This window comes from Poecilia reticulata, chromosome 15, assembly GCF_904066995.2.
Source record: "Poecilia reticulata chromosome 15, P_reticulata-male-v2, whole genome shotgun sequence".
Classification (NCBI taxonomy): Eukaryota; Metazoa; Chordata; class Actinopteri; order Cyprinodontiformes; family Poeciliidae; genus Poecilia; species Poecilia reticulata.
In genome coordinates, this window is record NC_088844.1 from 13253081 (window position 1) to 13274088 (window position 21008).

The 21008-nt window shown below is 37.9% G+C and overlaps 1 protein-coding gene across 1 annotated transcript in view; it reads left to right on the forward strand.

Moving 5' to 3' along the window:
* The first annotated feature begins 17226 nt into the window (after positions 1-17226).
* Positions 17227-21008, forward strand: part of LOC103476767 (receptor-type tyrosine-protein phosphatase epsilon-like) — a 37875-nt gene continuing 34093 nt past the window's right edge. The window contains exon 1 of the mRNA XM_008429327.3: positions 17227-17699. The gene's annotated coding sequence lies outside the window, so the exon portion shown is untranslated. The remainder of the gene's footprint in view (positions 17700-21008) is intronic.

The following is a 21008-nucleotide window of genomic DNA, read 5'->3' on the forward strand; positions in this document are numbered from 1 at the left end:
GTTATGGTACTTTTTATGAAGATTAATGATAGGGCTGTAATGATAAGGCAAAAATGCTTTTCAGGGTAGAATAAGTTTCACTAATCAAGTGCTGTTTAAACACTGCTTAAATCATTTCCACACAAATAATGCAGACCTCTCGGAGCTCTACTGTGCATTTGTCTCATCACCACCTCAGATGTCTTGCTTATAAAAAGCTGACTGTAAAATGGATCTGAGGGAAGGGAAGAGAAGTCGTAGGCCAGTCGGTTTTATTAGAGGCAGACAGAGATGGAACAAGGGGAAGAGAATGACGGGGTGAGAAGAAGAGATATTGTCATATCTTCTACTTTGTCATTGATTTATTCACACGTGGAAATTGGGCGAGGGCAGTGTTTCATCAGATTTGTTAAAACTGGAAAAAAGACAGAGGCCTTCCATCTTTTTCATGCATATTCATTTTTGCTTCCCTTTGACAGAATAATTGCATATTGATTATCTGTGTCCAACACCAATCACTCCTTTGTAAGGAGTAGCAGGGTCTCTTACAGCCTAATGGCTTCAGACCCCAATTACGTCCTTATCAGTATAGAGATGGTTTCATTTTTATATGTTATATAATTGAGCCTTAAGTCCCTAAATATTATCAGCTACCTTTTTTTGGAGTTTTGCAAATGAATGAAATTCAAACAGCACATTGGCCAGTCACATGAGAAGCAAATTAAGCATTTCACTTGCAGACATAACATCAGAATGGGGGTCGGGGGTATTAAAAGTTATTTTAATTATGGCATTGTTGTTGATGGCTAATGGACTGCTTTAAGTATATCAGGAAGTGCTTGTCTTCTGAAATTTTTGCAGCCATCTCTGAGGTTTACAAAGAATGACCAGGAAAAAGCAAATATCCAATGAGTGAATCTCTGGGGAATGTTTCCCACTTTGCTGAATCTGTGTGGCAAAGCGCTAAAGCAGTTAGCTCTAAAGGCAAAAAGTGGTCCAACTCGGTACTGGAGAGGTGCACATGGTCATTTTTAAGTATTTTTTAATACCAGTATGGGTATTAATGTGGTCTCTTATGGTCTTAGTTGGACCATAAGAATGGATCATGTCTCTGCCCTTGCTGAAGTTATGAGATGCTCATGGGCGTTTGGCTGTCCAACCCTTCTGAGGTTAGTGAATCTGAAGAAAGCTGTCCATCATGTCCCTTGAGGCATTTTGTGGAAGTTTCTATAGAAGTATGTGGTACCTGAGCTGCTTTTAATGGATGTGGTTCTTGTGTACACAATGTCAGAGCTGTGTCTGCATTCTTAGTGCAAGTGTGAGCCTGTTGCCAAGGTGTGATATATAATGTCTGGGCAGTCCCTCGTCACCAGTCCTCTGTTGTTCATGGACCGGATCTCAGTGTGTGATCATGGACGTCTGCATTCCAGTCCGCACTGATGATTACAAGTTTTGGATTGATGGAAGGTAGAGTCCAGTCCTTTATGATCCTGAGAAGAACGGAGCGGGGAGAGACGGACAGACAGATGGACCGGTAGATGGACAGGTGGATTATTCCTACAGCAATATTTAGTTCAGCACTTGGCGTCTTCAAAAGTTGTTCCTTCAAAAGTTGAAGGAACTCCTACAGAAGGAAGCATACAATAACAAAAGATAGCGAAGAATAAATAAAACGTAATTGTTCATGTAAATTAATACGTGCTTGTCTTTTGAGTAGCTGTGTTTTTGTATTTCATTAAAAGTAAGGTTGAGCTATGCTGCAACCAGAACAACTCTGTGGCGTAAAATGCAAACTTCTGAAGCTGGTCACACTCCAGGCTCTTGCAATTAAAAAGCTGTTTATCACAGCTCACAGTCATTGTACTGAAAAGCAAAACAATGAGCTGCGGCACTTTTTTTTTTTTTTAACGGCAAGACAGTTCTGAGAATCTGAACAATCGTAGGTTAAAGGTGATGAGCTACAACACTTTTTACTATGGCTTTATGACACACGTTGAGCTCCAACTGTGATGATTAAAAGCTTAAATTTAATTTTACAAATTAGAAAATATTTCATTTATTCTATTTTTTTGAGTAGCCTTGACATTTCTGAGAAGACTGAGATGTAAGTGACATCAGTAATGAAATGAATGTCTTAAAGAAGGTAAAAGACAGTCACAGCAACAAACATTATCAGTGTAAAGATTCCTCAGTTCAGTTGGTTTGTAAAGAGTTTTAAGTCAGTGGTTAAGGTTGAAAGGGTTCTGAGAAATCTGGTGTTAGCTTGTGATCATAAGTTCTCATTTTATGAACACCAAACAATACTTTAAAATAATGAAGCACTCATGTATGTGTGTGCAGGCCATGCGCAAACTGTGCTCATGCAAATCGCTGTGTGACATTACGTGAGCATAAACTTTATAGTAATTTATTTTATTGAAAATCAGGTCCTTGTCCTGTGCAACATGTCCTTTTGCATGAATTACTGAGGACCAGAGAGTCAGTTGAGTTGGTATTTGTGAAAGACGATGGAGCTCTTTGCATTGTCTTCAAATCCAACCCAGTCACCTGATGGCGGAGGCCCATTTCTGTAATTTCCAGTAATCTTGCAAAATGTTATACATTCACAGATTAGAATATCTTTAAAGCTAATAATCACTAAGACGAGGTGTGCATCATAGCAACAAAATAAATGACTTTTCAACGTAGAGTTTCTTTACAACAGGAGAGAAATGTTTAGTTCTGGACTGGAACTAAACTTGATTCTTCAGCTTGATCATCCTCTTTTCTGCAGCTCATCCAATCTGACACTGCAGACATTTTTGAATGTCAAAAGTGATGTAACACTCCCTGTGTGATTTGTTCACAAAATGCAGTGACTGTTTTCCTGTTTCATCTTTGTTTTGTGCCTATAGCACATAAGAGCTGAAAAAATAAGTCTGTGGGAAGTAAAGAACACAATTTTATGATTATTTTCTTTTTCAGTTTTATCATGAGATTTGTGAATTTGGCTTTCAGATGAAATAAGGGCAAATTTGTTATTCAAGTACTGAAAAGAACTTCCAAACACTTCCAGTTTGCTTTCACACTGTTAAAGCCAAATACTTTATCATGACTAATTATCATGACTTTCATTATTTTTCCCTGAGACTTATCACTATACTCCAGATCCTCTGACTTGCAGCGTATTCAGTTTTCCTCTGCTTTACCAATGGCGTGAATGTCATCTGATGTGTGTGTTTGTGTTTGTCTGCATTAAGATTGTCTATGAGAAACAATTTTTTTTTTTTTTTTGCAAAAGTCATTTGCGGCACTTTAGTTTTGTTTACTCTGTTTCGGTATCTTTATTTTTAGCACTGTCGTCTCCGCCTCACTTTGTCACAAAAACTCTGCAGGGTTCTCTCTCAGCTGGTATGCTTCATTCCTCCACTTCCCTTCAGCTAATTTTACCCTCCAGATGTCTTTGTCTTCTAACCTGGATTGCCCTGAATTCTTTTGCATTTCTTTGAGCCACAGCAGTATAACTTTTAAGGGATAATTTATAGTTCATTTCAAGGCAAAAAGAAGAAATTATGTTTTTTACTGATGCCAAATTTACCGCATCACACGACTTGGGCTGTCCAATGTGGTTTCCATCCATTTCAGTGTCACATTATTTTACAATGTGACACACCTACTCTGATAATGCCTGTCTTTTATGACAGCCAAAAGTATGTAGTAGACGTGTTGCATAAGCAGCCTACAGCAACATCTATTTAAATTATATTTGGCAAATACCACATAAGAAGAAGGAGATGCAGGTTTACAACACGTAGGGGAACATGATGCTGTTTTACATTACAAAGGGAGCACAACCAAAATTAGTTTGCTTTGCTTCACATCAAGCAAATCCAGTTCCAGCTGCATTAATATCAAGTCTTGTGCCTTCAGAGAATGTTTCCAAACTATGAAATGTGATATTGTTAAAGTCACGAGAAATTGCTTGGTCACACAAAGCAACTGACGTTTAAACCCAGTGTTTGAGATATTGAATTAATGCAGATTTAGACGCCTGGCCAAATGATTCACATCCTTTTTGGGAGTGGGCTTTTGAATATAAATGACAAAATTTAACGTCCCAAATATTTGTGACTGACCATGACAACAAGTCTTCCTGGGTGCGTATTTGAGTTATTTACAGTTTCTGAAAGCGTGATTTCTAAGCTTTCCTAATGATGTCAAACACATAGAAAAAAAAAAAAAACAAATGAGAAAATATGGCTGGTTTAATCCTGGCACTCCTTAAACAAAGTTAGTGAGTTTCCGTAGAATTGTCTTCAAATCTGATGATCTACCGGGGAGTGTTGGCAAAAGCTGATCATTTACTTTACTGAGCATTGGCTGTCAACAGGTATGCCTGTCAAGGTGTGCGGACAGAAGTGAGCTTTTGTCTTGCTTATCTATTTATAAATAAATATTTTATAGAAGTTTTCAGGTTTTGTTCCATTTTCCAATAAAGCTGTGGGGTTTCTGTCTTGTGAGCCTTTCGTTACGGAGTCGTCTGTGAACTCTGAAGTTTAGTCAGATTAAACTATTCCTAAATGCAGCATGCTTGATGATGTTTTCTTTCAGCCTGAAGAAAGCCAAACATACACAAAAATATTTTATAGTAGGAGTTACAAGTATTAGTTGGCGCTGCGTGCATCACTGCTCAAGAAAGAGCCTCCTGGTTACAGACAAAATGCACACAGCACATCTACAGCAGCGTAGGGTTGGTTGTTGATATGTTCCCCAACAGTGGCCATCTATCCAACCATCAATCTGAAGCTGTACTTTTTAGAATCGCAAAGGACTGCAGTCCTACCCTGGATGTCATTCGGTTCATCAGCTGAGCACAGCATAACAAAAAATCATGCATTCTTACCCCTACTCCTCCTGAGAACTATCTCAAACTAGAATTTCCTCCAACATCCAACACATCATTTTAATGTGTAGGAGAAAATTCACTAAGAAAATTGAACAGAGAAGTCTGAATATCTCTACTGTGTGGGAATTGAAAAAGAAATTATAAAAATGATTTTGTATATTCTCTATGAGAAAATACAGAAAGGTTTCTTTGTAAAATGTTTTTTTTTTTTTTTTTGCTTAAGGTTGTTGTTTCTTTTATGCTTTATAAAACACAGCCCCAAAAATGTCAATGGGTGTCTTATTTTCAGAATTTTCTGAAATGTTTTGTCTTGATGTCTTTTTCCCCTATAAAAATGCAATCAATTTGTGAAGGTCGAAATGTGAATGTATGAAATGGCATTTAACATGAAGTGCTTTTTTATTATGAATGACTTCTTTCTCCGTCTCTCTCACTTACACACACGTAAATAAAAGATCTGTGAATCTAAAAATGCAGCTATAAAGCCGGGTAGTTATATATATATATATATATATATATATATATCTTAACACATATAGCCAACATACTATAGGGCACTACTCTGGGTACTGTTTCTGCCTATTTCAGCATTTCCTCTTTCCATCAAATGACTTTGTAAAGTATAACAGAAGCCATCAAAGTGTCATTAAAAATATGTGACAGTATCCTGCAGCATATAGAGGCAATTTTGGCCCTTCATGTTCAGGATGTCTGTGCTGGTGCACCAATTCATCTTGATATGTAAAACCAATTCGGCTTTATGCTCAGTCAGTAGTGTAGGTTCTGGAGGTGGGCTGCCTTTAGAACTTCATTTTCAGCCTATTTTTCCTTTGTTCATTCATCCAGAAGCTTGCTAAAGTATTCATAGCTCCCACACTTGTTCCCATTGTCAACAAATGTCAGTGTATTTTATTGGTATTTATATTTGTTTGACAGCAACTGCATAGGTGGAAGAAAATGGTTATGGGTGGGTGCAAGCCTATAAGAGTTGAAGTCCAAGAAAAATTATAGATGGCAATAAAAAAGAATCACCAGTAGAAAACAAGCATAGCTACAGAAAAGACTGGAATGAATGCTGTCGGCATTATGGGTGCCAGGTGAGTTCAACGAGCAGAAGGGATGACGTCTACACAGAAGAAAACTGTTGGAGTGACTAAAGGGAAATTGATTAGCAAAGCTGAACCTTAATGATCATATGCAAATACAAGTACTTAAATTAGTACTGTAATTTCCAAGGAAAGCTTTTTGACCCACAGTAAGTCCCAGATATTAACCAGAGTCTTTTTGTAGGCAACTTTATGGTTCTCTTGTGAGGTCCAGATGTTCCAGGGGCAAACTTGGTGGAGAATAAGCAGGCAGCGATTCTGTGGAGCTTGACTGAGCAACTGCAGAGCGAGGGATCCTTGATGCATTCTGTCAAGGTAAGCTTAGATGAGGAAAAACCTGGACAGGAGACGTGAAAGTAGAACTAGAAGTTTCTCAAAGAGCCGTTCAGTTGGCTTTGCTCTGCTGGTCATCAGGTTGTCCAACAGCTCCTTACAAAGCTCCGGCAGCCGGAGTAGATTACCGACAGGTGTGAAAGCAGCAGCAGCAGGTGTGCTGCATGAATCATCAAGGAGCCCCAGTGGTAAGACCTCACGAACACACACAAGACAAACACAAGACAGAGAATCCTAATAAGTAAGGAGACAAATGGGAGGGGTATCAAAGAATGAGCCAAATATGGAACACATATCTGTAAAGGTGACAAAAATATCCCAATGAAAACACAAGTAAAACTTATTTGCTTGTTAGGTGGATTTTAGTTTTTGAAGTTAGGGTATGGTCGAATACCCTGTCTTTTCAGGATTTTGTACCTAACCCCTGCTAATTCTCAGGTTTGTTTATGTAATTTGGGATAAGTCATTATATTTTTATATTCCCCCAATATTGTGGATGTTCATGAAGGCAGATATGCTAAATTTATTTTGTGTGCAATTCTCCTCATTTTGCTACACAAGTTTCTATGTTGTTTGTAGATCAGGTTTTTACGCATGATATCAAGTCTGTACCTGCTTTTATTTGCGTAAACTTTAGAACATCAGATCCTAGGCGGTCTAAAGTTGCTATCAAATCGTGGAGGTTGATCTTAAACACAGCCAAACCTCTTCATTCAGGCTACTAACAGAGTAACTTCAGTTACAGATTTAGGTCATGGTGACAAGATAACTGATGGATGGGGTGATTTTATCCCTCTGTCACATCACTTGAGGACATTCCCCACTTACTAATTGGTAAGAGAACTGGCAACAAAGGGGAGAGATGCTCCCTCTTCCCCCTCCCATGAATCCCGTCGTTCTTCCCCAGTTCCCAGTCATTTAACTAATCTTGTTTTATCCCCTTGTCGACAGACACAGGACTCTAGCAGTAAAATGGAGTGCAGTGGAGATAACGTGCAAGGCAGGGCCACTGTAATTTAATGGGAACAGATGTTTCCCCTGCCAGAGTGACAGCAGATCCTTCTCTGGCTCCCTGAAGGGAGGAGCAGACACATTACAGATGGTTGTTGTGCCTCTGGTCATCATTACTCAGGCCCAGGTTTAGACCAGGCTCCAGTTGGGCTCGAGATTGGAGAGCAGTGGTGTACAGAGGAGCCCCTGGATGCGATGGCTTTAAAGACCATTAGATTAAAACTGCCAGTGCACAGCCACGACATCCAAAAGAAACAAGACGGTGGTTTGTAAATACACTGCCCGTGCAGGTGTCCTCGGGTCTATGAAGCCATTTTCCGATTTTGCCTAGTATGTGTACGTGTGGGTTTTCTGCTAGTTCAGCATAGCGGCATGTGTGGGCATTTGACAGTGTGCAATATTAGAAAATAGCCTTCAAAAACATGTTCAGGCTGGACAGTGCACGACAAACAAAGGCAGCAGTACAAAGCATTAATGTTCTCCCACAGAGAGGGCGAGAGAGAGAAGTGACTGAAATGTATTCCTCTGGGATTTTTCTCTCTCTCTCTCTGTCTCTGAACACTCGATGAATCCCTCTCTGTAACCTCCTCAGATTGAATTCTTCCCTCTCGTGTCATAGAGAAATGAGAACACATTTCATCAGGGCTTTGCTTTTGCAGCATGCTTGTAAATGGACATGCTGGTTGTGCATCAACTTCACACTCGCTTCTCGAGGCCATATATCTGTCATTCATAATCCTTTTCACCGTGTTAGTAAGAGTATAGTTTAAATCAAATCATTTTCACTTACTTGATGCTTTATGAGCACTAAAAAGTGATGCACTTGCTTATTGGGAAATCCTTGATAGCGAATTAGAAACAATTGCCATGCAATTATGGAAAATGTGTAGGGATTTTTATTTATTTTTGTTAAACCTGCTTTTTAAATCAGGACTGTGAAAAAAAAATTGTCCCTTCACAGATTTTTTTTTTTTTTTTTTTTTGCTAGTTTCACTTACAAGTTTTGTATAATCAGATAAAATCATATCTAAAAGAAACAAAAGTGGGACACATAGCATCTAAGAGACTTGGGGAAGCTCCTTATTGTTACAATATTGTTTTTGGGGTCTTTTTATGTTTGTTTTTTTTTAGAATAATTGCTTCTCCCTGTGATTTACTGGAGTCCCACAGCCTTAGAAATAGATTTGTTACCTTTTCCAGACAGATTTCAGATACTGTATGTTTTTTTTTTTAATAGGAGGCATAACGTTTTTCACAACACATTAAACCTACCAGTAACTATTACTCTATAAGTTCCATGGCCCCGATACCATTTCCATCTGCACATAATTGATTTGCTTTTTCATGCCTCCTAGAGTTACTACACACACACACATATTTCCCGGAGATTGCACATCCTAGGAGAGCTTCTGAAATATAACGCATTGAAGCAAACAATTTTGGCTATAATTCCCCGTGCTTCTGTCCAATCCAGCGTCTAAACAGAACATTTTATGATCCAATCTAACTCATGTGATTGGCCACTGAGATTGGCCATTTTCATGGTGTAGCTTGTAAAAGCTGTGTTGTGTCTGAAATCTCCCATGTGCGTATTTTGTTCTCTCACTATAAAGAGAGCAGAAAGTAGGGAATATTTGTGCTACTCCACATGTTCTTGTATGTTATAGGGCTCCACAATATTATGAACATATTCTCACCTTTTTTTTTTTTTTTCTTTAGTGGCAGTTGTACAAAGTCCTTTTGGTATGTTTCTATATTCAGTCGGTTAAAATCGCATTCTTAGTTTGAGGAGCATCTGAGAAAAAATAATGTACTGATCCGACTAGGGAAGTGAAAATGAAAGGTATGCTAATGTAATTGCTACTATATCCCTTTAACCACACACTTTCATATATTTTTATATTTTGTAATTCTACTTTACATTTGAGATCATAGTGGGGTTTAACTTGACTATATTGAGTTTAAGTTGGTGCTTTCTCAATGTTTGTTTTGGGCATAACTTGGATGACATACAGAACATTTCCAGATGTTTAAGGAACATCAAAGCATACTATTAACAAAAGATTTTTTTATGGTGAAATCTGTCTTTTATGTTGTATATTCATGTTTTTTTTCCATTTCCTTGCATGAGTGTACAGTTATGGAGAAAATTAAGAGATGACTTAAAATTTATCTGATTTTACTTTTTATAGGTAAATGTTTGAGTAAAATTAACATTGCTCTCTTATTCTATGAACTTCTGATTACATGTCTCCGAAATTCCAAGCAAAAAAAAAAAAGCATTTATTTGTAAAAAAAACAAAAGAGAAATGGTCAAAATAACAAAAAAGATGCAGTGCTTTCAGACCTAAAATAATGCAAAGAAAATAACTTTATATTTATTTAGAAACAACAATACTAATGTTTCAACTCAGGAAGAGTTCAGAAATCAATATTTGGTGGAATAACCAGGAGGCCTTCAATGGGGTTCAGCGCAGTGGGCTTTTATATTTTTTCCAAAGCTATATTTTCATTTTACTAGATATTAAATTGGGTCACATTCCAGCATCGAAATGATGGACTTTCACCAACAACAGACAAATCTGATGTCAAAAAGCAACCCCACCGTGACCGTTCAGTGTCTTCCAGCTCTAAACTTCCCACTAGGCGCAGGTGCAATTCTTATGCATATTAAATGCAAACTCACTGCATGTTTCCGGGAAAGAAAAGCTGTCATATTCGTAAGAGGGTGTGCCAATTGGAAAGGTCACAACTGTCTATCGAGAACAAATGAGGCCGGTAATCGTTTTTCCTGCCAGCGTTCTACAGGCACATAAAGGACCAGGTGCTTGTCTGAATCTTGATGATCCCCCTCTAAGTGAAATCACCGACGCACATCCAGCTCAATTAAGCAGCGCTATCGTGAGGGGGGAGAGCACTGATCACACTCTGTGCTAGACGGCGAGGAAACTCACAGTATGCAACGAGCATCACGAGGTTAAGTTAAATTACTGGTTATGATTGGGTGTAATGTGACAGACGGCTCAGGGAGGGAATCGTGGAGTTAACAGAAAATCTTTTGGAATAATTCACTCACCCAGGAGATCCGGTATCCAAAGTAAGAGCGACACCGACTGTTCTGCGGTGGCGACCTAGGAGTTGACAAAACAGTACATGCTGTTCCACCTCAAGGTCATGTGTTGCAATGAATGAGGAGAATGACTGGGGCTAATAGACGGAGCTCAAGTTTAATGAAGAGTCCTGATGAGGAGGCAGATTGGTCCCCACCGACAGATCAGCTGCTGCCATTTCCATTTTCATGGGCAACAGAGATGCTTCGCCAGAGGAGTGTCACAACTGACTGCTGATCCCTGTGGACTAAATAAGCCTTTGTACATACAGCATGACTGCGTGTGTGTGTGTGTCTTTTCCTTTTTTTTTTAAAGCATGTCAGTCAAGGCTGATCCATTTCAGATACAGTGCAGAGTTCTTTGATCCTGCGCCAGCATTCACACTCCATCTATGTCCAGAATTCACATCATGCGGCGCATTCAGAAACACAATGTGCTGGCAGTGGATTTCAGACCGCAAGTTAGGCAGCTTTACACACTCATGAATGTCGCACTGAAAGAGTGATCAAAAAGCTGTTGGCACTTCCATTTCAGTTCAGGGAAAGGACTTTTTCTTGCACTTCGCAGAGCAGCGGAGATCGTGAGCTGGATCCAGTCCACGAGCCGTAATCATTTTCTTATCGGTGGTTTCTGCGGGTCAGAGCCCTACAAAGGAATAACCCCTAAAGAGAAAGAGGAGAAATGAAAGGCAAAGAAGCGCGTGGCTTTCGCTATGCAGCCAGTTGTCTTTGAGCTCACTCGTACAGATGTTAGTTGACACCAGCGCTGATTTCCACCTAAAAAGCCTTCCTCGTGTTAACTCTGCGTAGGTTAATGGGAGGATAAAGCATTTTGTCATAAAGCGACACAGAAGCACCTTCTCTCTTAGGCTGGCACAGGAGCCAACGGGCACAGCAGAGGGATAAAATAAAAAATAAAAATCTCACTGCCAGCGGTCACTGCTGAACAACTTGTCATCGTGGCCTATTTTAGAATAATACCCCCCAGCACCAAGTTGTGGATGTTTTGAGTACACTGGCACAGTGTAGTAGGTTGAGTTAATTTTGCTTCCAAAAGTCTATATATATATATATATATATATATATATATATTTTTTTTTTTTTATCATTGTTCACTTAGAATCCCAAAAAAATCAGTGACATTAGAATCAAATACCTGCGATGATAAGAATTCCCTTTCCCTGAAAGGATGTAAAAGGGAGTGATGAAGGTCAGCTCATGGTGTTTTTCAGGACAGAAATCTATTTGACATGCAGGTTGAAGAAAAAAAAAAATCCTCCCAAAAGGTCTTCTGAGCCTTGAGGAAGTGAGCATACCTACAGCATTGCTCCTCGCTCTCAATGCGCACACTGACCTTAACAGTAAGCCTCTGTGCAGCGTCACTTTAAGAGCGCAAAATGTTAATGTAAACAAAGAACAAAGCTGTCAGGTACAGTAGTATTACACACATGAATGTGAGCCGAAGTGTAAATGTTGCTTCTCTGAAGACGAAAACCACACGATTCCGCCAAAATGGGTTCGACTTAAATACGGATTTGCTCTAAAATACTTACATAAAAGTCTCAGATAGAGAAGACAACGGGTCATTATTGCACAGAAACGTACATAAATCTTTTTGAATTGCTAAACAGAGATTAGCATGTGCACAGACTGCAGCTGCATTTTCAGAGCAACACTGCCCTCAGCTGACATATGGTGTTACCCAGAGGTACCACGAGATTAGGATGCAGCTTGAAAGAAGAGCTTGATTCTCAAAAGTAAAAGTTGTATGGCCAACACAATGTTCTTTATACATTCTCCCTTTAGTCCCCCTCCCCCGACCTACGCCTTGCTCAAACACAAAAGTCAGATTTGTACACAAACAAAAGTTGCTAAAATATTTCATGAAAATATCTGTTCTGAATAAGTTTCCATTTTTAGCATATAGGGAAGTAAAGGAACATGCAGAAAAAAGCACTTTTGATCCTTCTCTCTTTAATGCTTCTATCAAATTCAAGAAATTCCAGTATTTCTCCAAAACCACTTAATCAGTTTCAATCACTCTTTCTTTATTCCTAAGCACTTTTCAAACACACTGAGGGCATCTAAATTATCTGAATGCAGATTAACTTTTTTGAAAATCAGCGGTTTCTACTTGTCCTATCTGCAGGATGCTTCTCTGTAGATGAGCACTGTAATAAGACAATGGTACATCACCATTAAAATGTGTAAAAAAAACTCAATATGTACTTTTTCTTTGGTTATTGCTTAAATAATTTTTGGCCCGTGTTTAGAAATTTGTATTGTTGAAACATAACGCCATTCACCCCCAATTGTCTCAGCAATGAAAGACATGAATTCAGTAAATTAGCAATTTCTGCATCCAAACATAACCCAACATTTTTTTTGTTGTTGTATTTAGAGGTTTTTGGGGTTTTTTTCTGCTAGCAGCCTGTTATAAAAACACCACAACCTGCTTCTGATCCTTGGTTTTCTGTGGAAAAAAAACATGATTTGCAAAGATCCATTAGCTAGAGACTTGGCATATCAGTTTTTTTCTTAACAAAATTAAGGAAACAAGACAAGTTGAACATAAGCAAATTCTTATCCACCATCTAATACAATCAGGAAAGCATCTGACTGAGAACAGCTTCGTTTGGCCAAATCCAGCAAGAGTGTATCTGAATACGAACACAGACAAAGCAGTACCGTCACTGGGAATGGCCTTTCTCAGAGCCTGAATATTAACTTCATTGAAGCTGTATGGGATTTATTTATTTATTTTTTTTTTACGGATAACTAAACAAAAAGCTGCCAACATAAGAAAAAGTATTGGATGTCTTTTGGGATGCCTGGAAATCATATACCGAGGCTACTTAAATAAATTAAATGAAAGCCTGCCAACAAACGTTTCTAGTGTGCTTTAGAAATAAAAAAATAACAGGTTGCATTTTAATTTAACCTTATAGTTAATAGTTGCTTTTGTATGAAGCTCAAAACTTTATGTAAAAAACATTAAAAAAAACACGGGGAAAGTACCTTAAAACGCCCATATGCTTGGATCAACTTTACAAGATATTTTAAAAGGTTGAAAAAATTATGTTTAGAAAATGTGTCAGTATCCTCTTTATGAAACAACAATAAAAAAATGTTTTGCCTTTCCCTCTGAGATATGACTAATTATTGTTTATGTTTTGGTCTCTAAACTTGAACATCTTTTTCTATTTGATCATTTATTCCTCTTGTTCTACCTTGTTCAGTTCTTGTCAGAACTTTGACTCTACTCATCACAGACATTGAACATCTTGCCCTTTTGGAAAGTGGAAAAAAATTATGCAAAACTATATTATCGCTGGCTTTTTCTCTTACCCACACGGTCAAAATTACACAACGCTCACAGCCTCAAATTTGAACACACAATCCCACAGATAAAAGATCCCTATGCCTGTGGCAAGACGGCAAGTCTGGGAGGATAGTTGACTTCTCTTCCGTTCATAAATGGTATGGGTCATTTAAACTGTTTGGGTTCTTGTTGTGGACTTATCTTTTAGGCATAGTCTGCAAATGTATAGCAGGTTATCCAAAAGAAACCAACATCAGTGAGGTGTTTCACACCGGGTGGCAGTAACTTTTGCCTGTTGCCTGTTGCTGTTCTTCATGAAAGCTTCCTACACTCAGGGTGCATGGGATGCAATAGTGACTGCATGAAAATGTCACAATTCACACGGAAAACATAAAGACAGAACTCTAGGTAAAACTTTTTAAACAGTTTATCAATAAAACTTCACTTGGGGATTAGTTGTATTTTAATCTTTCTTCTCTTGCATTGCTAGCCCACATATTCACGTCCGTGTTCATGTGCTCAAACTTTAACATTCTCAAATTTCACTCGTCACACAGCTGTAAGAGGGAAATTGTTTTTTTTAAAATCTGTTTTTGAGTTTGTAAGTACAGAATTAGAGTAAATTCAGAACAAATTACATTAAGTGCACCCATTTTGTGTGTTTAAATTTGACAGAAATCAAATCTTATATAATCGTTCCAGCCTAAAAAGAAAGCACCAAATTATCATAAAATGCATACCCGGGATGAGTGTGTTTAGCTATTCAGTGGAACTGTCTGATTCAAAATTGAGCTTTTGGAAATGTAATTATCTTGAATTCTACAAAAACACTCATTTTTATTTCAGTGTCAGTAAAAAAAGCAAACAAAACAACAAAAAACGAACAGCATATTAATGCATTAATACACATCCGTACAGAGTAATTGTCTTTATAAGTCTAGTTGTTTTGCAGGAGGGTTTGGTTCATCTGAAAACAACCTGTTTCTGCAGTCACCACAAGAGGTCAGCAAAGCCGTATGTTTATACAAATTGTGTTTTTATGTCGTGAGGCCACAGGGGATTATCTCGTATGCTCTGGAGCATATTTGTTTATAATTTTCCAGCTGTCACAAACCATCCTCACCATATTTATCAGTTTCTACAAACCTCAACCATGCCTTCAGGGTCTCATAGCGCAAAAAAAACTTGAGTTTTTTTGTTTGTTTTTTCCCGCAGATGCCCTTTAACAAAATTGCCCAGGAGTGTTTCGTGTGAGCTGATATTTCAAATTTGTGAGTTTCATGTAAAGGCCACTTGGTCTGCAGCAGTCTGTTTGGTACTCGGGGAATGTGACTGTGAAGATTATCTAAAAAACAGTGTAATTAGGACACAGACAGAACAATGGCTTGCAAAATTATTTGAAGTCCTTGAACTACAACACAGTTTGCCACGTTCCAGGCTCAGACTTCAAACTTTGTACAGGAATTCTATGTTTTAGACCAACCGGACGTATTGCTCGACTGTGAAGCATAGAAGGGAATTATAAGGTTTTCACAAGTAGCAAATTTAAATATGTGTTGTGCATTTTTTATCCAGCCTCTTTTTATCTTGGTAAACTTAAATTCAGTACATACAACTGGCTTCAGAAGTTACCTAATTAGTAAACGCAGTCCTCTTCAGTTGGTTGGTTTAGAAAAAGCATAATTTTGATTATCATGGCCCAATTAAAAAAAAAAAAAAAAAGATAATTTTTGTCTCTTTGGTGAAAAATCCATGGTCACAGACTCCTTCCAATGATTCAAAAAAAAAGACTGAGCCATATTGCAAAAAAAATAAAAATAAAATCAGGCACTCAGTGATTCTTGAGAATAGGGACAAAAAAGGTCCTATGGATAAAGCACAACATAAAATGTACACAAAATATAATTTTTTCAAATATCTGACTCAACTAACCTGGGTCATGTGAGCACAATAATGTATATTTTCCTGGTATTTGCTGAATATTTTTTTTATTTTAAACATTGTAGTTGGTGGATGATGCCTGTAAATGCCCTTGTCCAGGAGCAGAACTCAATACATTATAATAGATTAAGGAAATACTAAAATTATATATTCTGACAATGAAGCATAAGTAGTCATATAAATAATTATAAAAGTATCAATAAATTGAATTAAAAATCATTTTTATATATTTTCCAACTCCATTGAAATGTGTCCCTAGTTTTTGTCAACACTGTCAGACATGAAAAGAATGTAAAAAAATCAGGCATTATTGGGGGGCACTATAACTTCTGAGGACCCCATGATCTCTTCCTTTCTCTTCCTTTGCTACGAGGGCTAGTTAGCTCCGGTTAGCTTATGTTATTTAGTTTTTTCTTTTGTTTTATTCCTAAGTTGTTTGTCACAACCATGATGTGTCAACACCATAACTGACAATTTACAAAACTTTGATGAAATTTTGTGAAATAAAAGCTTAATTTTAGTTTACTTTAAAGATTTCATGGACCTGATTAACTACAACATGGCCTCCTTCAGAATAACATCACATAAATTGAGGTAGTTTGGCTTTTCATCAACTCCGTCAGATGTCAACTCCATCAGTTTTTGTGACTCTTTCAGTGAAATTGTTGTCAAATCTCACTTAAATGTGCAATTAATTCATTTTAATGTATCTTACATAAAATGCATTACTTCATAGTATGAAGTTTTTCATTTTACTCACAAGTTTGTGACCTTCAGTTCTGTGTCAACTCCGTCATGCAGTGTCAACTCCGTCAGATGGTCTTTTTGTTGTTTTTTGTTTAAAATCATATTTCTTTTGTTTCTTGAGAAGCATTTGTCTGTAAAATGAGTAAAAATATCACTAATAGGGTATTTTAAAAATAATGTTATATTTATTTTTGTCCGATGGTGATGACAAAGTTCTGGGTCAGGTCGATTAAAAATTTTAAAAAAAAAAATGTTGCAACTGGGAGCCTGCACCTTAGCATCTTTACATTTCCAAAACATTATTTGTCATATTTGTATACATAAGGTTGAAAAATAATAAAAAAAAATATGGGAAAATTAAAACCCATTTTGTCCCTATTCTCAAGAATCACTGAACTATTAATGTTCTTGAACGTAGCTCAACTAATATTAGATCACATGGAGTTTTAAAGGAAATGACTAAACAACAGATAATTTAAGAAAAACAAAACAAAAAAATAGAAAGATGCATCATTATTACATAACTTTTGGAAATAATATAACATTATAGAATATTAAAGTAATAATAATTATATATATATATATATTATATATATATATATATATATATATATATATATATATATATTAGTAGTAGTATTACTTTTATAAAATAACTTGGAAAAGTGAAGCTGTAGTCTTTTTAAAGAAGCTCTACTTGTTCACTCCTCCAGCATCATATGACATGAACAAGCGCACATCAGTCCTCTAAGCGTCACTGCAGGAATGTTACAACTTGAAACCTGCCTTTGTATTGAACAAACGTCATACTAAAATACCAACTGTAATAAAAAAAAAATTGAAGTACCAGCAGAAAAGAGGGGAGAGTAAAACCGATTGAGGTTTCTGTATTGGCTTGCCCTTTATTGTCCACTGATGCAGGAATGTGAAGGATGCTCTGCGTCCACCTGATACTGCTCTGCGCCCGGGGGAGGGTCTCTCCAGTCTCCGCTCTGCCATAACTCGGCCCAGCTCTGGCAGGCGGACACGCATCCTTTGAGAGATCTACTGGAAACATGATCACTGAGGGAGCCTAAACGCATTCCTCGGCTCCGGTCAGACGATTCGACGTCTTCATGTGTTATTCTCCAAAGACCAGACGAGCGAGGAGAGGAGAGGAGTGGAGACGGGGCGTCGGGTACAACAACAACAACAACAACAACAAGAAGCGGGAGCCGACATCATCAGCCGCCGCGGCGTGAGCGACGAGTTCATCATAAAGCTACGGTAAGATGCGGACAAGCCCAGCTGCTTTCAGTGTGAGGCTTAACCCTAAACACCGACCATTTTCTGTCTATGAGCTGTGACTCTCCCTTTTTATTAAACAGCTCGGCTCGCTCAAACCACAAAAGGCTTTAGTAAACGCATGCAGGTCACGGAGGATTGGACATTTATTCCATCTAAGCCGTCATTCATGTACATTGTCAACATAAGCTGTACAGAATATGGGTTAGTGGAGCAAATCTATGCGCCCAGTGACCACCAGGACACGATATGTATAAGGTTAAACTGAGTGCATTCATGTAACGACTTGATTTTTTTTTTTTAATTAATTAATTTATTTTTTATTGTGATCATATAGTTTAAAATGGTAATAATAATAATAATAAATCTTTGGACGCCAAAAAAGGTAACAGCAGTGCTATTAAGGACAAAAAAAAAAAAAACGAATGAAGGACAGTATAGGCCTGTGTGCTCTACTTATAGTGGATGCTGCAGCTAATAGCCTGCTTCTAATGGCAGCAAAAAAAAAGCAAATGTGTCAGTTTGATGCCAGGCATGTAGGTTGCAGAGCTGTGAAACGGTAAATGTGCCTTTAGACATCACTTCTGCTTTTGCTTGATTGTTACGCTTAAGTGTTTTGACTCACCTACCAATTTTCAGTATAGAAGACAAAGATTACCTGACGAACACTGTAAATACCAAAGGCAGATTTACGGGTTTCATTTGTCTAACCCAACCCACCTAGCTCATGCTAAATCACCAATTAACTGTGATCAATCACAGCTGGATTTTGTTTGGATAGCCCACAGGAATCAAGAAATCATTTAAATAGAACCAGTCTGAAAACATAAGTAGGCTTTTTAAAGTTAGTAGAACCTGTTAATGGAAGACCCACATGGGTAGTACAGTTAAACATTGCCGAGAGCATCACACTTCCTCTGTCAGCTTCTTCCCAACTTAGCATCCTGGTGCCGTATGATCCCCAACTTGGTGAAGCAGTAAACCAAAACGTTATTCCTCAGTCCACGTCATCTTCTTCCAATGCTCTGTTATCTAGTTCTGATGCTTACATGCTTGTTCTAATGTTAGCATGGATACCCTGACAGCTTTGTAGCCTCGCATGCAACGAGAAATGACAACTGTGCATTCTTGCACTTTTCTATCAGAACCCGCATTAACGTTTGCAGTAGTTGGGCTGTGCTGTCACTCTCCACATTCATCAGCGAGGCTCGGCAGCCCAATGACTCAGATGCTTGTCCGCTGTTCCGTCCTCAGAGACCACTTTAGATAGAGATTGATTAGTGGAAACACCTCATAAAAGCTGCAGTTAGTTTCATAAAACTAATTGAAGTCTTCTTGCTTGCCAATTTCTTTTTTGCTTCTTGATTTTCTTCCTAATCCATTACACTCTATGGGTGTCATGATAAATAAACACTCATCTGTTAGTGATCATAATGTTGAACCTTACATAGTCTGTACAAAATGATCCTTGTTTTTGTAATGTCATATCTAATAACAAAGTAAAACGGTCATATAAATGCCTTTTGTATCAGACTTGAATTGTAGATCTCGTTCACTGCAAAAGCCCTATTCACAATAACCTACATTTTTGCTTCATTCCTAATTAAGTGGCCTACTAAAAGCTGATGTTAATTCTGGAATTACCTCAGAATATTGGGACGGCTACAGCACACGTTACACCCTTGAGGGAATTCACATGCTATAGTTAGACTCGTTGTGAAAGTGACAAATTTCCCAGGAATTATATTTCGGCATCCGAAGGTGAGAAACACGGTTTGCATTGTGGCAATCGTAAACATTGCAGAGGAATTCTGGGAGATTGTCCTTGATGTGGAAAACATATGGCTCATTTGTCTTTGTAAGAAGGTTGCCTTAATTTTAAGTTGGCGTTATGCAAGCAAATTATGAACAATTCAGTCTCAGTTCCTGATGTTCTCTGTGTTAAACATCACCTAAATCTGCTGTTCTGGTCGCATCTAAAGTTCAATATCTTTTGTCACTTGTTTTGGAAAGTTGAATGTATACTTTGTAGCTTTATTGCACATAGAGTGGAATATTTAAAGCTTAGTGATGACGAAAACTTCAAACTCAAAAATGTATGTCTCAGAAAATATAAATAATACATAATTCAATAAAAAAAGATATTGTGAATTGGTTTCTGAAAGGTATGTTGAGTTTTCTGCAGCTTAATTCTTGGTTGGGCCTCCTTGTGTATGAATTACAGCTTCAGTGCAGCCTGGAGGCCATCAGCCTATTGCACTGTTGAGGTGTAATGCAAGTCCAGATTGCTTTTATAGCAGCCTTCAGGTCATCTTGCCTTGTTGTGTGGTGTCTCTTGTCTTCCTCTTGGCAGCCCAAATAATTTTTTATGGGGTTCAACTCAGGCAAGACTGCTGCCCAGTCGAGCAGAGTAGTACCATGGTGACTGAGAATCAGCTTTTGGTACAGTTGGCAGTGTGGGAAAGATCCACGACCTCCTGGAAAATGAAATAAGCATCTCCATAAAGCTTGTCAGCAGTAGGAAGCATGAGGTGCCCTAAAGTTTAGCTGCTCTGTACTTCAGGCATGGCACGAATTGTGACAGTGAAAACCTCAAACTGGACTTCCAGCAGCATGACTACTGTGCTTTCTCCACTCTTCCATGGGACCTCAAATTCCAAATGGAATACAAATTTGTAAAAAGGACTTTGGACCACTGAGGAACAGTCCAGTTGCTTTTGTATTTAGCCCACGTAACATTGTTCTCACATTGTCTCTTGGTCCAGGCTTAACACATTTGTAGCCCACGTGGAGGACATTTGTTACCTAATGTTAGTAAAAAAAAAAAAAAAAAATGTTGGAATCATATTTTTCACTTACATTTCTGCTAAAAAAAACCCCCTCAAAAAACAAAAATGAGACAATGATGGTGTATGCATTTGTGCAAAAATGCATGATTACATTTAGAAAAGTGAGGTTTTGTGGTGGGATGAATAGATATGCATTTATTTTAAGACACAACTGCCACCCTGCTCATGTGCACACATATGTATCTTGGTTTTGCAAGTATGCTTGTGGTGAAATTTGTCTCTTACTGAGAGGAGCAAGTGTCTGCGTCATCATTCTGTGGTCGGTCAAGCAAATGAGGCAATCGCTTAAATAATCAACACCCATAGCAACGACTGGCAACAACACAGAAAAAAAACAAGCTATTATTTTTACATGTTTCTCAAAAGTGTTGTCTGTAACACGACCATCACAGTAGATTTCTTTGTATGCTGCCGGGGCTTGATTTTGTATTCATTTTTGCAC